This window comes from Lissotriton helveticus, chromosome 3_2, assembly GCF_964261635.1.
Source record: "Lissotriton helveticus chromosome 3_2, aLisHel1.1, whole genome shotgun sequence".
Taxonomy (NCBI): domain Eukaryota; kingdom Metazoa; phylum Chordata; class Amphibia; order Caudata; family Salamandridae; genus Lissotriton; species Lissotriton helveticus.
The window spans coordinates 236,817,499-236,835,102 of NC_136062.1; positions in this window are offsets into that span (position 1 = coordinate 236,817,499).

A 17,604-nucleotide genomic window follows, 5' to 3' on the forward strand; every position below is an offset into this window, starting at 1 on the left:
TCAGAGACTGTTTATTGTGCTTGTTTAAACGTAGCGCACCATTTGTCTGCAGTTCCTAGAAAGTACTTTAACTGGTGTCTAAAAGTAAACCGGAACGATTCTGCAGCCGTGCGTGTTGCAGCTTTTGAAAGAAATAGTAGAAAGGCTAAGGTACAATCGCCTATATGTTGTTCGTCCCTTTAGAGTGGTATAAACACAATAGGTTCCGAAGCCCTGGGTAATTACTGAGACATTTGAACACCTAAGTGTGAAGCATTAACACCGACAGTCATACAGAAGGTACTGGAAAGCAGAAACCTTCCATTGTGAGCAACTGATGGCTGATAGGCGCCTTGGTGAAACAAAGCACAGCGCCCGGCTACATAAAATGTATCTGCAGGGCCACCCGTGAAGCGCCTCTCGCTGCGCCTTCACTTTAATTGCGGCCTTGCACCTTTCTTTAGACGATCCGTGCCATGTCTAATGAAAGGGGCGTGGCCACTATTAAAGTGAAAGTGTGATGGGGGTGCTAGTATAAAACAAGCATTTGCAATGCAATAGGTCTCGCATTATTTAAATTTGAGCTATTAGCATTGTAAATGGCAATTGTTTTTTGCTTTGTGCTATAGTTTTTTTTTTACATAAAAAGCTACATATAAAATATGTTTTATTAAAGTTATTTATGCAGTATCTAAATTTTGTTTGCATAAAGGAGTACAATAATATCTTAGTAAAAAAGTCAAATATTTTAATGGTAATTCACCAAATGTTCATTTATGTGTTGGTTTTGAAAATAGCTAAATTAATAGCTTTGTCATTTACAATGCCAATAGTTATAACTTTCGCAAATGTGACACCTATAGCATTTGTAATGCAACATTTGTATTTACGTGCACATTAGGCTAAAAGTTTGCCCTGGTACCGTCTGCGCTTTTACGATTGTGTTTATTCATTGGATGTACTCATTCTGAGTAAACTTTTAAGTTTGCCTTGTATATTTTTTATTATGAATTACAAACTCACGTGTCGCCGAATGCAGTAAAACACCCACGCTGGTAACTACCACGCAGGCTGGTGGAAGCCACGCTCCGTCTGGGGTGAGACACGACCAGTACTGAGAGCCAGGTGTTCAGGTCTTCATTCTTTCTTCACCAGGGAGTGGAAGAACAGATTCTGTTAAGCACCGAGATAAAGTGGCAAACTCTGACCCATGGTGGTTGATACGTCTACTGGGAAAAGTACCGAAGATTGCTCGCCTCATCGGCGTAAATCAATTGTTGGGCTGCCAAGGTTTCAGATTGCTTATGTGTGTCATTTTCATAATTTCATCGTAATTATGAGTGACATTCAATGACTATGAGTGACATTTTCTCGCGAGCAAAATCAAGAAATGAAGAGAAGGGAAACATAAATATCAACTATCGCAACCATTTGAGCAACGAAAAACTCTAAATCCTAAAACTGCTCAAAGCACCAGAAATGAATTGTCACTAACTTAGTAAAAAACAGTAATTGACAGCTAATCCACATTAAATACAGTTTTGATAATATGCGTGGTTCATGTTCTTTCGTGAAAACTCACTAAACAAAACGTTATTCTTGCTCCAGTCAGAACTCCATTATTCACAAGAGTGATTTTGTCATTTTCATTGGTGCATGACAACTCTTGGACACACAAAGAATTCAGCCCCAGAATTGTCACACTTTGAGTGTGATGGTCAGTAGTTGCGTTGCTACTCATTGGCAGTATGGCAGGGGAACGTGTAGTGCAAGATGCTGTTGTCTCCTGACGAGAGCTCTGACGCAGTACCAAAAGGGACTGTCCAGACCGAACTGCTACCCTGCGAACCCTCTCCTCTAAAAGGCAACAAAAGCAACCCCAGACCGGCTTCAATGAAGGGGCCGGCTTGAAGTGCAGAGGGGACTGGGTCCCCCCCAAAGGGCTGGAGAGCAAGCATGTTTACTAGCCTCAAATTAGTGTTAAAAAAGTTCTCCACAACAGATCTCCAGTACTGTAATAACTGCGACGGGACAGCAGCAAACAATGCGACTACTACGTCTGCATGTCCTTTACATTTAAGGAGCAAAAGGAAAGTCGTTTGCAACCTTAACTCAATTCTCTTTTAGAAGCTCAATATCATCTTTTTATGGAGTTTTTGTCAACGCGCAGTCTGTGCAAAACACAACAGAGTACTAAGAAACAAGACCGCATCGTCTATGGATTTGTACATGGATGCAGGGAAAGCGAGGCTCTGGGCTCTCGATTAGCCAAGACCCAAGGCATAGATCAGAAGTGTGTGTTTTAGAGAGCAATGTGTTGCAACAGAGGGCGATGGGTCGCATGTAGCCGTTCCCAGCAGTTTTTAGGCTGCACCTTTCGTGTAGAAACACATACAGCAATTATACGTGGGTGCCCTTCAGCAGGCATCCCTCTGGGTACACATTTGTCGGTTGGGTAACCTCGAATATCATCGGGGCCTAGTCCCTGCGTGTGAATAGGACACTCCCACCCCCTAAATACGGCTATTCAACGGCTAGAATCCGTTTCTTTATGTCCAGTATTTTTTTTTTGTTTTTACAAAACACGTTTTTCATAATCTCCTTTACACTGGGTGCAGGGCTGGCTCTTAGTTGCTTTCGCGATTTATAGTTTTCGTTGTGATAAATGTGGACAGTCAGACGAGCCAAGCATGTAACTTATAGGGTTACAGAGTAGATATAAATAGGTTCGAGATTTGCACTAGGCGGATCCTTGTGGCGACAGACAGCGCAAGTGCCATGTTCATAGGTCAGTCACATCAGTAAACGTCTCCACCCCAAGATCGCTGTTACATATACGCTAACTCACACCTGCTATTACTGATCTCTTATCACGAATGTGTAGGCCCTTGACACATCCCCGTGGAAAACAGAGAAGTAATGCATGGAATTGGGTATAGTCGAAAAACGAGGCCAATACAGCCAGAGGATCGACAGAGCTACGTGATAACCAAACACTCATTACTTCCAATATGGGAGGGTATGCAAAACAGAACTAGAAACCGCGTCATCACTCATAATTCGTCTGCGAATTTCAGCGGTTCTATGCAGCTTTTACTTCACCTAGAGGCAGGGTATACAATGCTTGTGCAGAAGAGGAGTGGGAGGTGCGGACAAACCTCCCCAATTTTGCTTTTTTATAGCATATCTATCAATTCTTCCACGCTGTTACTATTTGTGCCATCTAATCTACCATTTTACTTTTGGGTGACTTTTTATGGTAGCAATCCATGGTTTAGTATTTCTTCAGTTTCAGTGTAAAGAGGTTTCCTGCTCTCCTATGCTGTTTTTACTTGTAAAGTGCTCAGACACTCATTCGGAATTGAGTAGGGCTATGAACTAAATGCGGTCTAAACAAGCAGGGGGCATTGTAAGGGAGAGGGAATCAGGCACACGCAGAGAGTGGGTACAGAGATGTTAGAGGCAAAGCAAGAAAGCATTCGGGATCAGAAAACCCCTGTGTCATTGATCTGTCCTTGCGCCTAGTTTTAGACTTTATGATGGTCTTGGCTCAACTGAGGGGTAAATGGTCCTACTGGGAAGTACTGAAGGCCAGGTACGAGTCACAAGACTCCCTTTGTCCACATAGGCTAGCACTCCCCAGATGAAGTTTTTGCCACACTTTGCCGCAGGGACCTACAGTCCTACAATGGAGAACAGAGGACATTTTCTCTTAGCTGATGAGTAGGAAGACCCAGGGAATTTAAAGACATAACTGAATGAAGTGCACTATGTATAGCTGGTTCATTCTCATTTGTCACAGACTCACCAAGTGTTGTGAAAAACAGACGGTCATGCTGATGATGTCAAATACGATGAAACTCCAATGTTGGTTGGAAGGGAGAAGACCAGCAAAATGAAAGCAATACTCACATGGGCTCCCACGTCCACACTCTACAGCTGCTCTCCTCAAAACCTGCATGCGCTTGGCGCGGGCGCACTCTGGAAGTCAGGCAGCCTTTGTTTGGACGTGGGCGGGGCTCGTCAAAGAAACAGGAAGTAACCGCCGAGGAGGACGTCGGAAACATGCAGGCTCCACGCTGAAGTCCCGGGGCGCTTCAGAGAGACCGGGCGAAAGAGCGAGGGCAGACTGCATGGCAACAGAGGCAACACGGGGCTCCCGAGTGGTGAGGAGACCCCTGCGGCGTGCCAAAAGACGGCCCAGGAACCTGCACACCGAGCCGGTAAGTGAGAGCTTGCAGGCGGGGCGGGGCGGGGCGCGGGGGGGGGGGGATTGTCTGTGCGTGTACTCTCGTGTGCGGGCGGCGGCGGCGGCGGCGGGGGGGGGGGCCTGGGGAGGTGTAGTGTGTGTCTGTATGTGTGCGCTCGTGTCTGCCTGCGTGTGCATGTGTTGTGAACAGCCTGCTCTGTGTGTGTGTGTAGGTGCGGCGGAGAAGGGGGGGGGAGGGAGGAGGTGTGGCTGTGACTGTGATGTGCGCGGCTGTGATGTGCGCATGCGTGAGTGTGCGCGTGCAAGCAGCTGAATCCAGCCGGGGAGAAGCGCGTGCACCTTCTCGTCCGTCCTTCCCTCCAGACAGGTGACTATACGTCTCCGTCCCTGGAAGGCATCCTTTGGATGCTTATTCCAGGGCGAGACCTAAAAAGAGTCCTCAAACAAATAGATAAAGCCCTGCAGTGTAAGGAAACTGTAGTTGGTCGGTGCTCCTCGCTTGAAAACGGAAATGATGGATCAGGAGCACCAGCCAATAAGGAGCCACGAAATAAGAGAGATGGAGTTGTGAGCCAATGGCAAATGATGGATGAAAATTAATGCAAAGTAGAAAGGAGGACCAACTAGAAAGGTTTTGCAGTGCAGACTTGAGAGTGGAATGAGAGATGATGGCGAACACTCCACGCTATAGATGCTGGTGGCCCATAACTTCGCTATATATACATTGCAAAGTAGGCAGTACTGCTTTCTTGATTTGGTCAGGAACGTTTTTGACAGCATCTAGTGCACTGACCACATTTTAGATATTAAAGATCAAGCTATCTTGAGTAGGGCCCTCACTTAGGCTTTTGCAGACTTGTGACTTACAAAATGGGCGGTACAAACACAAGATTGGGTACAGGTGATTGCAAAACAGGCACATTTAGCTAAGCTATCCTATGTGTCAGGGACTGGATGCCTACATAGAATAGTATACTTAAGCTACATGACTTAGCAGAGACTCATGCAGTGAGTCAACAGATCAACATGTTCTTTCCGGCATCCCATATCACTTATAATAGGAGCTTTGAACAAATCGTAGGTGCTGCTGCGAGCTCAAAACATTCTTAGATTGGCCAGGAACATTTTTGATAGAGTCTATTGCACTGACCACATTTTAGATATTAAATATCTTGCTATCACTTTTAGGTATTTGCAGAATTGGAACTACTCTGATTTGTAGCAGGGCTCCATCCCACCAAACTTGACGTTCCCACTCCTCATTTGAAAGTGGGGGAACTGCCACATTTCCAATAGTGGAAGACCCAGCTGACACTGAAGGATCTTTACCCATTTGTGGTGGGGGCCAGGAGAACTACATCTCCCATCTGGCCGTGGAAGAGAGGAGAGCCCACCTCCTAAAAGGGCTATTTATGCACATCTGTATCCATGCTGCGTGGGACGCCAAAGGATATTTACCCTGTTGTGATGGAGGCCAGGAGAACTACAGCACCCAGGAGCCCGTGGGTGAGAGATAGACCTACCGATGGAGCGTAAAAGCTTAATACTGGTTTCCTCTATCAATTCTCACCATTAAAAATATATACCATAATAAACTCTTGATGAAAACGGGTAAATTGGCTGAAACGAAAAACATGAGGTTTGCTACTGCATCGTAAAAGCATGCAGGAGTGTTTTGAAACATTGAAATACGAAAACATAAATAAAAAAAGAGAATGTTTATTTTCCTATGCATGTAATCACATAGATTGAGAATGTAAACTAATTAACATAGAAAATGTGGTGATAACAACCTTAAAATATGTGTAAAAAAAGTAATGTCTATATATTAAAGTAATGAAAATACTAAAAGGGTCGAATTTAGAAATAATCATTAGTATGACAACTTACAGCTTATTCTAATGTCATGAAATCAAAATGTGTAATTCATGATCACGTTTTGAAAATGATACGCATGCAAATAATTTTAGTATTGCCTAATACTGACATGCAACTTCTGAAATACTTATATTAATGTGTGTTTTATATTAATCATAACTTAATGATTCAGCACATTTTCATGTAGGCCTCAGATGCTTTTCTTTCCTTGTTCGAAAGGAAGAATCTAGTTAAAGTAGTCACTTTAAATGCTGTGAGAATTTTTCGTGAAGTTTCTTTCCTGTGCTCTAGGACAAAGAATTCTCTTTTTATTCAGCAACACTTTTGACAGAAATGTAACAATAAAATTGCAAACCCAGAGAGAGCGTCTGGGAATGGACAGACAGTGAACAAAGTGAATTTTCTTACTTCAGAGGAAAAGATGGAAATATAAAATAATTGAATTCAATGACTTTGAAAAAGGAGGACTTAATGCCTCTGGATTGTTTAGTGAGGTTTTGTTCGCACCATGAACAGCCCACTGTGGATAATCAATGGAAATCATATGGGATGACAAAAAGGTATACTATGTTGGCGTAAATGAAACCTTTTGTAAGTATAATTGCTCCATGGAGCATGGAGCAATTCTACTTCCAATGACTGTCATTTTCTATTTTCCTGCCTGGCATGCTGTCGGACCGAACTCTAATTTCCCTTTAATGCCAAACCATTTGAATTGATCATTCCTGAACTGACTTAAACCTAGATTTTGCTTGCTGGTGAAGTGTGCAGGTGGAAACCTTTCAGCTGAAAGGTTTACTGACTCTTTCCTGTGGCACATTGTGCTTTGACTCTGCATATTTGGTTTGAATGATCTAAACACAAAATCTCGATTTTTCCCTTGTATCTCTCTCATTCTCTCCCCAGGCAACCAACAAATGTTTTCTTTGTTGTATATGGTTGGCATTGTGTGGCTAATTTTGCTAATTGACTGATTTCATGTTTCCTGACCATTCAAATTGAGACTTTAGGTAAATAACTTACATGAATAAACTATATCATAATTGAGTCATTTTCTCAGTAAACTTTCTTGTCGTAAGTCTTATGAATATTGGTAACAATTGTGAATTGGTTGATGGTCATTAGCATGTATTTGGCGAATGTCTGACAAAATATCAAAAGACAAAATATCGACCTACATAAACATCGGAGCAAAAATATCGATGTCAACAATATCGACATCCTATCTACAACATGGTAAGTACAAAAATATTGAAAAAAATATATCAATGTCAAAAATATTGCATTAAATTTTTTATAGTTTTTTAATAAAAAAAAATATAAAATAAATTAAATAATACTTAAAAATATAATAAACATAGTTAACAATATGTTATAATATTTAAAATTAATAAGAAATATACATAAGTTAATATAAAATTAATTAAACTTATACATATAATATGTAATTAGATACTTACCTAAAAAGTTTGAATAATTATTTTAATAACTAATAAATAATTAAAAATATTATAAATAACACATTCTTCTATACACATAAAATAACATAAATAAAAATTAAATAATTATGCAAAACAAATTAAAAACATTACATATTTATTATATACTACATTAACAAAAACAATACTAAAAATATTAAGTAACAGAGGGAAAAAAATACTATTCCAACTCCCAAAAAAACAACAGTAAGGAAAATGTTGGGTAGGGTAGGGGTAAAAATTACTATTCCAACTCCAGAGAGTGCAACAGTAGGAAAAGTGTTGGATAGCGTAGGGGTACAAATTACTATTCCAACTCAAGAGAGTGCAACAGTAGGGAAAGTGTTGGATAGCGTAGGGGTAACAATTATTATTCCCACTCCAGAGAGTGCAACAGTAGGGAAAGTGTCGGATAGCTTAGGCATAAAAATTACTATTCAGATTCCAGAGAGTGCAACAGTAGGGAAAGTGTTGGATAGCGTAGACGTTAAAAATAATATACTTATAAATAAATAAATTTTTAAAATATTTAATAAATTAATTATCAAATGAATCTAAACTATTTACAAATACCAATAAGTAATTATTAAAAAAATAATTAACAATGAATTAAATAACAATAAATCAATAATAATACCAATTAATAATACTTAATACATATTAATTACCAATTAATAAACATTGAACAATAAAATATTTTTTATAACAAAAAAAATTAACTATTAAAAAGTAATTACCAATTAACTAATATTAAACAATTAAATAATTTGCTATACCAAAAATATGAATGATCAAATATTAATTGCCAATTAATAATTACTTATGAATACAAAATATCAATACATATTATTTAGTAATACTTAATTGCCAATTAATGATTAAACAACAATAAATTAATTTTCATAACCAAAAAATTATACCTTTAAATAATTATCAATTAACAATTAATATCCAATAAATTAACTATCAATACCCAACTATAAATTTAATAATTACTTAATTACATATCAATTACTTTACACAGTATTCCCCTATAAACACACAACAAACTGAAATAATAAAATAATACACTTAACATAATTATCGATTAATCAATTAATTAAAATGAATTACCAATTAATAAAAATTCATTACCAATTAAAAATCAAATAACAATATTATAAATTAGCAATACCAAGTAATGAAAATAAATTACTACTTAATTACATTTAAATTACTTCCCACCCTATTCCCCTATAAATCCAGAACCCGCTACAGAACTTACACACAAAAATTAATTAAAATTCATTATTAATTCCTAAAAATTAATAATTAATGTAGTTTAATTAAATTACTTCCCACCCTATTCCCCTATAAACCCACAACCGGCTACGGTACTAAAATACATGATTTACTTAAATATATAAAAAAAAAGAACTCATACATATTAAATACATAATAATATGCATAAAAATCATATCAAAATCAATATTAGTAACATCGATATTACTAACATCGATATTAGTAACTTCGATATTACTTACATGGATATTAACAAAATCGATATTACTTACCTTCGAAATTCTGTCCTTTCGATATTAAAAAAATCGATATTACTTACCTTCTATATTCTGTCCCTTCAATATTATAACTTCGATATTATTGTAGGTCGATGATAAAATCTCGATATTTTGTCTGCTCACCGTATTGTGCATTTTCATCATAAGGAATTGCATCACGTTTTCTAAATATCCAAGTCCCTGTTAGCTCACATAAAAGATCCATTGGAGGACCAATGGCAGTTAAGGTTATGTTATGGGCCCAGAGAATTATTAGATTTGCAAATTAGTAGTGTTGAGAAATTGGCCAGTCTTCTGCTGCATCAAAATTTAAGCACTCCTTGCATCCCTACTGAGCAAGTTCGTCTGGGCAAATCCTCCTGGAAAAAGGACGGGCAGGTCCATGTCAGTCAGTGGCAGGAAGAGGTAGGGCTGGGCCATCCCTTTAAGAGCCTCTCGTCTACTACCTTTTGATCCAGTGACTAATATAGATTGTATACACTTTCAGATGGAGTTACAGTAACCAAGGTACTGACTCCATTGCCAGGCCTCAACTACTCCTTGTTTCACCGATGGTAATAATAACCAGGAATGTAGGCAGATATGGTTCTTTTTATAACATTTTATGAAATGGGAAAAGTTATTTTTGATGTGGATTTCAGATATTTAACTGCATTTATAGTTCTGTTTGCGTGATCAGTTTTTCAATATGCTTGTTGGCCAATGATGTGTTGTATGGTAATCTGCTCTGGTATGGCTTGGTACAAAGTACTGGTCTGTGATAGTGCATATTTGATATAAACGCAGCAGTGTGTTTTATTTATACAGTGGGGGCACAGGTGAGTTATTTTCACTGGATGCATAATACTGCTCCTTGACAAGAGATAAGATGGTTAAAAGGAAAGCGGTAGAAACCCCACAGGGGTGACTACCAATAAGTAAATATTCAGCCGAATTGAAAAAGTCAAGTTGATCTTGAATGAGGGGAAGTAAAAAGGAGCAGGGAAAACAAATTTTCACAAAAAACATAAAGGTCCCCCTCCTTTTGGTCGGATAGGGCGAAAGAAGCCCTTTTTCACTTACACAAGCTACCATTTGCAGCCACAAAAGCCTCACTAACATTACTTGGTAGTATCATCGATGTAGAGTTGAACCCAGGGGTTTATTTATTTATTTATGCGTTTTTATATAGCGCGGACTTTACCCGAAGGTGTCAGAGCACTTCACAAAAGGAACAGAACAGATACATGAGAACATTACAAGTGAGCAAAAAACAAAAGCAAACGTTACATTAAATGAGGCAAAAATGACAATCGTGAGCCAGCAAAATACAAGAGGTAGCAAACGGTGCAATACAAAAGTGACACTCGTGAACCAACAAAATACAAGAGGTAGCAAACGGTGCATTACAAAAGTGACAATCGTGAGCGAACAAAATACAGGAGGTAGCACACGGTGCATTGCAGGAGGAAAAAGTGACGTGTGCAGGTTACAAAAGCATACAAAATAAACAGAGGTATAATACTGCAATATAAGGAGGACACTCAAGCACAAGTACAAACGTTACGTAGGCACTGGTGGCACTTGTGCAGGTATCAAAAACAAACAAAAGTAAGAGGTAGAAAACAGTGTGTTACAAGAGAAAGTGACATGTGCATGTTACGCAAGAGTCCAAAACACAGGTAGAAGGATAATACCTCAATAAATGGCAGACTCTCAAACCACAAGAACCACAAGGGGTATATTTACAAGGGGATAGAACCAATAGAACGGCACTTTTAGCGACATCCTGGTGGTGCTGTGACATTCTCATATGTACAAAGTGGTGCTAAGCTACTTTGAGTGGCCTTGTAAATATGGTCCCTATACACGCATCACTTTGCGTGAAAGGAGCAAGCAATGGGTGTTGCTGTGGGCATTCCAAAGTAACAGCAATTACATTTTGACGCTGCCCCAGATTTACAAGGTTGTGTTAATCTGAGGCGCTGCCAAAAACTAATTCCATGTAATAGCAGGCGTTAAAATTGTGCAACAAGGACAAATACTTTTATTTCTCCTCGTTTTTGCTTTTTCTATGTGTGCTGCATTCTGAAGCATAGATAGAGTGAACAAAAAGCCATTAATAATTGTTTATGTGCAGGAAAGGGTCCCTTACTGAACGTAAACAAGCATTAAATATTTACAATTTGCTACTTCTATGTGTGCTTCTGCAACACATAGAAGTAACAAATCACCATTATTATTTTAAAAAAATTCTTTTTTATTAAAAAGGGTAAATTGAGTGCGAAATGCAAAATCAAGTTACATAATGATATGTATTCATCAGTAGCACAGCAGTAATACAGCAGTAGTGTCAACATTGGCCTAATTTCTTTAAAATTATCACTCATCACATTTATCATTTATATGGCTGGTTACACTGTGTTTGTTCTTATTCCCCTGTAGTCGGGGCATTGGTACTGACTGAAGGACAAATCTCTCCTCTCACGGAATTCCACTCTCCCCATACCTTGGTCCATTTATATGGGCATCCTCTACTCTCATACACAACCCTCTTAGCCAATATACATCCAGTCTTTTAGTGTTGGTGCCTGTTCTGCTCTCCTCATCCTTGCGATGTTGGTTTTGCCACTATGAAACCCAGCATGACCAAGATTCTCTCTCCTGCTATTAGGTCTGTCTAGTCCCAAACATTTAATAAACAGCACTGGGGAGATTGCTCCTTCTGTTTCCCGCACACAGTAAGCATGCATGCAGTACTCTTCCCCTAGTATTCTTGTATTTTTGGGCAGTCCCACTACAAGTGTAAAAACTTACCAATAGGCCCACATTACCTGGGACAGTGGGGTGAGTGTATTTTACCCATTTTGACCAGTGTAATAGGTGTGTAATATGTTCTGTGCAATATTTTCAACTGGACTAGTTTAACTCTAGATCAGATGGCTACCACTAGGGGGGATGCAAGTACCTCAAGCCACTCTTCATCAGTAAAGGGTCCCACATCTTCCTCCCATTTTGCCTGAATTTTCTGTAGGGTATCAGGCAAATTACTGAGCAATTTCCGATAAGTCAAGGATATTGCTTTATCTTTGAGGTAATCATCTAGGAGTCTGTCCTCCAGAGGGATGGATTCCGGAAGATTCGTGCCCAGGGGAATAACTTTTGTTAAGGCATAACTTATCTGAAGGTAAAGAAAAACTACAGTCTGGGACAACTCGTACTCCCTGGGGAGATCTACAAAGGGCTTGATTTTCCCTCCCCTCCACAGGCCGCCCACCCTCGAGAGGCCAATACAGTCCCATTTGTCGAAGCCTGATTGACACGCTAATAGTCCTAATCGGAGTGAATCCCATACCTGAGTGGCTAAAGTGATCTTGTCTTTCCATCCCAGTGTCACTGATGCTCTGTGCCAAATCCAGACTGTAGGAGTGTATGTTGGTGTATAGTGTTTGCCACTGTAGTGTGCTCTAGAGAAACCTCCTGGGCTCATGTTCTGCCTATTTAGTCTGTACGCAGGCTCAGTCTGCTTTATATGTACCCATTTGTTTATCACCGTTAACTGTGAAGCCCAATATTAATACTGCAGTGCTTGGAGGGCGATCCCACCATAGTACCAGTCCTTAATGAGTTTATTTTGCGCTATTCGCGGGATTCCTCCACCCCAGAGAAGTGTCCTTACCTCCGCATGTAGGGTTTGAAAATATTTTGGGGGCACTAAGTAGGGCATATTTTGTAAAATGTAAACAAATCTGGGGAGCGCCATCATTTTATGTAACGTCGCTCTGCCCAGTAACGATTGGGGCAAAGACCTCCAGTGTTTCACGTCTTCTCGGAGTCGTCGGAGAGGGGGTCCAGATTGCGGTCATAAAAGACTGTCTGGTCTGTGGTGATATAGACCCCTAGATATCCGAATCCCTCACAGGATCTAGGAAGTCGGGGACATGGTCCAAAGATGACATACAGAACCAAATTGTCCCAATTTATACGATAACCCGAGTATTTTTTAAATAGTGTGAAAATATGTAGTACTCTGTGTAGGGAGGTGTAGTGTCTAGCTAAGTAAAAAAGGATATCACCTGCGTAAAGCGAAATTGGATCCTCTCAGTCTTCTGTCCAGTTTAATCCTCTTATTATCGGGTCGCCTCGTATCCAAATTACCAAAAGTTCCGATACTAGGGCAAAAATTAATGGGGAAAAGGGACAACCCTGTCTCGTTCCTCTATGTAAATTGAAAGGCCTTGACCTGCCACCATTGACTAATACCTGGGCTTGTGGTTCTGAGTATAGAAGCCAGACCCATGGCAAGAATTTTTCCCCAAATCCAAACCACTCCAAGACCGCAAATAAGTAGGGTCACTCAATCATATCGAACGCATTTTGGCGTAGAGAGATAGTACAACCCCTCTTCCCTAACAGTGATGGCCCTCCCTAATACCGCATGGAAGCGGAGGAGATTCAGAGAGGTGTTCCGTCCCGACATAAATCCGGATTGATCTGGATGAATCAGCTTGTGCAGCAATGGAGCTAGTCATGTCGAGAAAATTTTAGCTAAGATCTTAGCTTCCGCGTTTAACAGCGAAATGGGTCTATAAGACGCACATTTGTCTGGCAACTTCCCAGTCTTGAGTATCACCACTATATTTGGTAATCATTGGGCAGCTTCTCCTTCCGTACACTTTCTTGATACATAGATAGCAAATGCGGAGCCACCGCTGATGCATATAATTTAAATATTTCATTCAGCAGGCTGTTTAGGCCCATCGCTTTACCGGGTCCTAAGGCACCTATTGCCTGCTCTATTTTGATCTTGTGAGATATAGTTTGAGATTCTCTCTGTCGTCCACCCCGATGGATGAAAGACCAATGGGGGCTAATAATCCCTGTGCATTGGCTGGAGAGGTCAATTGAGATGGCATGCGAAGGTGTTCATAATAGGTCGCAAAGGTCTCCACTATCTGCTGCCTGTTTCTCACTGGTGTACCCATACCTGGGTTGATCTCGACAACCCACCTGGAGGCCCTTTCCTTCTTGTCTAACCATGCCAACAATTTTCCAGCTTTGTCTCCAACCTCGTAGATTTGTTGTTGGGATGCACAGTTCTGTGCTTTGGCAGCTTCTTCAGCAATGTATCTGTATGCCTTTTGTTTAATATGCAGTTTATGCTGTAGGTCGGGGGTGACCAATATCTGCAGTACAGTTTCTAATTCTCGGATTTATGCTTCAATCTCTAACAATTGTTTCTGCCTCTCCTTCTTATGACCGGCTATCAATGAGACTCCCTGGACCCTGATGACTGCCTTATAAGCTTCCCATAATATCTGGGCCGAATCTACTGACTCCTTGTTTTCTTCAAAGTAATTTTTGGAAGCTGTCAATATGCCTCTTTTAATAGCTGGTACAAAAGGGGGTGGTGATGGACGGAGCATCTGAACCAGTCAAACACTCACACCCAGTCAACAGATCTGGGTTTAATCCATCACCGTTCTTTAGCCCACTCTGCCACCCCAGTTCAGACATGGCCATAGGCAAATCAGTCTGACCCTGTACCTCATAGGAACAGTCCAGCCCGATCTGCCAAGCCATGACTTCCCTGGACCGGAAACAAGCTTCCGAGGACCGGTTTCTGGCATTTCAGCCGTCTTCAGCCCGGCTTGCTTGAATCCAGTGGCAAAGTGAGCAAGGGACTCACGTCTTAGCATACCCTGCCAACTTATTGCGAACAAAGTGGTACAAAAGGGGGCGGTGATGGACGGAGCATCTGAACCAATCAAACACTCACACCCAGTCAACAGATCTGGGTTTAATCCATCACCGTTCTTTAGCCCACTCTGCCACCCCAGTTCAGACATGGCCATAGGCAAATCAGTCTGACCCTGTACCTCATAGGAACAGTCCAGCCCGATCTGCCAAGCCATGACTTCCCTGGACCGGAAACAAGCTTCCGAGGACCGGTTTCTGGCATTTCAGCCGTCTTCAGCCCGGCTTGCTTGAATCCAGTGGCAAAGTGAGCAAGGGACTCACGTCTTAGCATACCCTGCCAACTTATGGCGAACAAAGTGGTACAAAAGGGGGCGGTGATGGACGGAGCATCTGAACCAATCAAACACTCACACCCAGTCAACAGATCTGGGTTTAATCCATCACCGTTCTTTAGCCCACTCTGCCACCCCAGTTCAGACATGGCCATATGCAAATCAGTCTGACCCTGTGCCTCATGGGAACAGTCCAGCCCGAACTGCCAAGCCATGCCTTCCCTGGACCGGAAACAAGCTTCCGAGGACCGGTTTCTGGCATTTCAGCCGTCTTCAGCCCGACTTGCTTGAACCCAGTGGCAAAGTGAGCAAGGGACTCACGTCTGAGCATACCCTGCCAACTTATGGCGAACGAAGTGGTACAAAAGGGGGTGGTGATGGACGGAGCATCTGAACCAATCAAACACTTACACCCAGTCAACAGATCTGGGTTTAATCCATCACCGTTCTTTAGCCCACTCTGCCACCCCAGTTCAGACATGGCCATATTCAAATCAGTCTGACCATGTGCCTCATGGGAACAGTCCAGCCCGAACTGCCAAGCCATGCCTTCCCTGACCCGGGAATAGCTGGCACCTGTAAATATCAAGAGCTAATCACCATTGGACTATAGTTGCGTCTTGTTTACCCCCATAGGTCAAACTCAGTGGGGAATGATCAGATATGCCCCATGGGAGGTGATTCACCCCCGCAAAAAAGGGAAATTGCCCCGAACATTTAGTCTATACATGAGAGACTACCATGGGCCCCGGAATGGAAGGTGTATTGACAGGTCTGAGGGTTATGCAAATGCCAGATACCTATAAGTCCCATGGCTGACAAAAACTCTGCCAAGGCCTTGCCTGAGGCCTCGTGTTGTCTACTTGGCCAAGTGTAGTGTGTGTTGGACCTAGTTGGAGTGTCGATACCCGCCCATTCTACAACCAATATTTTCTGGAGACCTACTTCTTGTATTGCCACTTGTATATATGCCATTTCCCACAGTTAAATAAACAACAACTCAAAACCATATATCATGCTCCCCCCTCCCTGCCTCCCTGCATTGTGGATTTAAAACTGCCCATCCCCCCAACTTTGCAGACGTCTGTGTGATCCCTCCCTCATAACTTGCATTTGGAGAGCATGTTTCCCTGGTCCATCACTCGTGACGACCCTATAACCCAATCGTTCAATAGTATTGCCAGTTCAAATCTGTATACTTGGAGTTTAACAAATGTGTGATGTCACAACAATGACCATAGCTCTGGAAAGATCCGGCTCCGCAGCTACCATCTTCTGGTCTCCGTCTGAGTCTTCCGCGGACATATAATGTTCAAATAGTCCAAGAGTTCCGCAGTTGTAGACCACTGGAATTATATGCAATTCGCTGATTAAGCAGTTGTACCTTAATCTCCAGTCCCTGAAGTTTCTTTCTCTTGTTGATGTCTCTGATATCATCTTTATTTGTCCTCCTGTTGTCGGGGGGAGTTGTAGAGCACTTTACCCGCAGTCCTCCATCCATCCAACCATTCCCAGGCTTGTTCCGGGGTTTCAAAAAACCATGTATTTGCCTCTGCTATTACCTGGAGTTTTGCCGGGGACAGCATTGCATATTTCAGATTCTGGTCCCATAGCACTTTTTTAACCTCCTAAAATAAGCGACGTTTCTTCAGGACCTGCGCAGTAAAGTCCAGAACAAAAGTTATTGATGCGTTATCATACTTGAGTGAAAAGGATGCACCGGCGGTTTGAAATATGACATCCCTGTCCTTTAAGTTAAAAATCCTAGCTAGGATAGGCCGCGGGGGCGCCCTGGACCAGGGCTTAACTCCCGGAATTCAATAGTCCTGCTCCTCTGAGAAGAAATTGGAGAGAGTACGAGGCTGTACGCGCATTGTGATAAGTTCTTCCACAAAAAGATCTACGGAGCATCCCTAGGCCTGCTCCAGTACCCCTAAAATCCGCACATTATTTCTACGGGCATGTCCTTCATGGTCCTCAAGCCTCTCCTCCATAGTCCTAGAGAGCAGTTGGAACTTTGAAACTGTGGTTTCAACTGCTTTATTATAGGACTGGAGCATCGCAATGGAGTCTTCAGTGGCTCAAACTCGATATTCCAATTTGCTAAGATCTGCGCGGATCAACGTTACCTTCGTCGCGACAGTGTCAATTTTATTTTCGAATGTAGTTTTCACCCCTTGGATCGCTGTCATTAAGTCCTGTACGGTGGGCGCTCCTACGCCCCCATGCTTGTGAGTGTTGTTGCTCTTCTTCTATAAGGGTATCCTGCTTTGGCTGGGTGAATTTGTCCAACTTCATCTGGTGTGTCGTCTTAGCTCCTTTGTGTGTCACCGTCTTGAATGACTATGTTGCATCAAAGTTGAATCACGGTGCCTTGCTCTGTATGCTGAGGATGCCTGGTGGCACCTTCCCAGTTGGACTTCAGAACACTCCACTGTCCACTTTGATGTCGACTATATGTTGGCGTTCCTCACCATGGTCGAATGTCG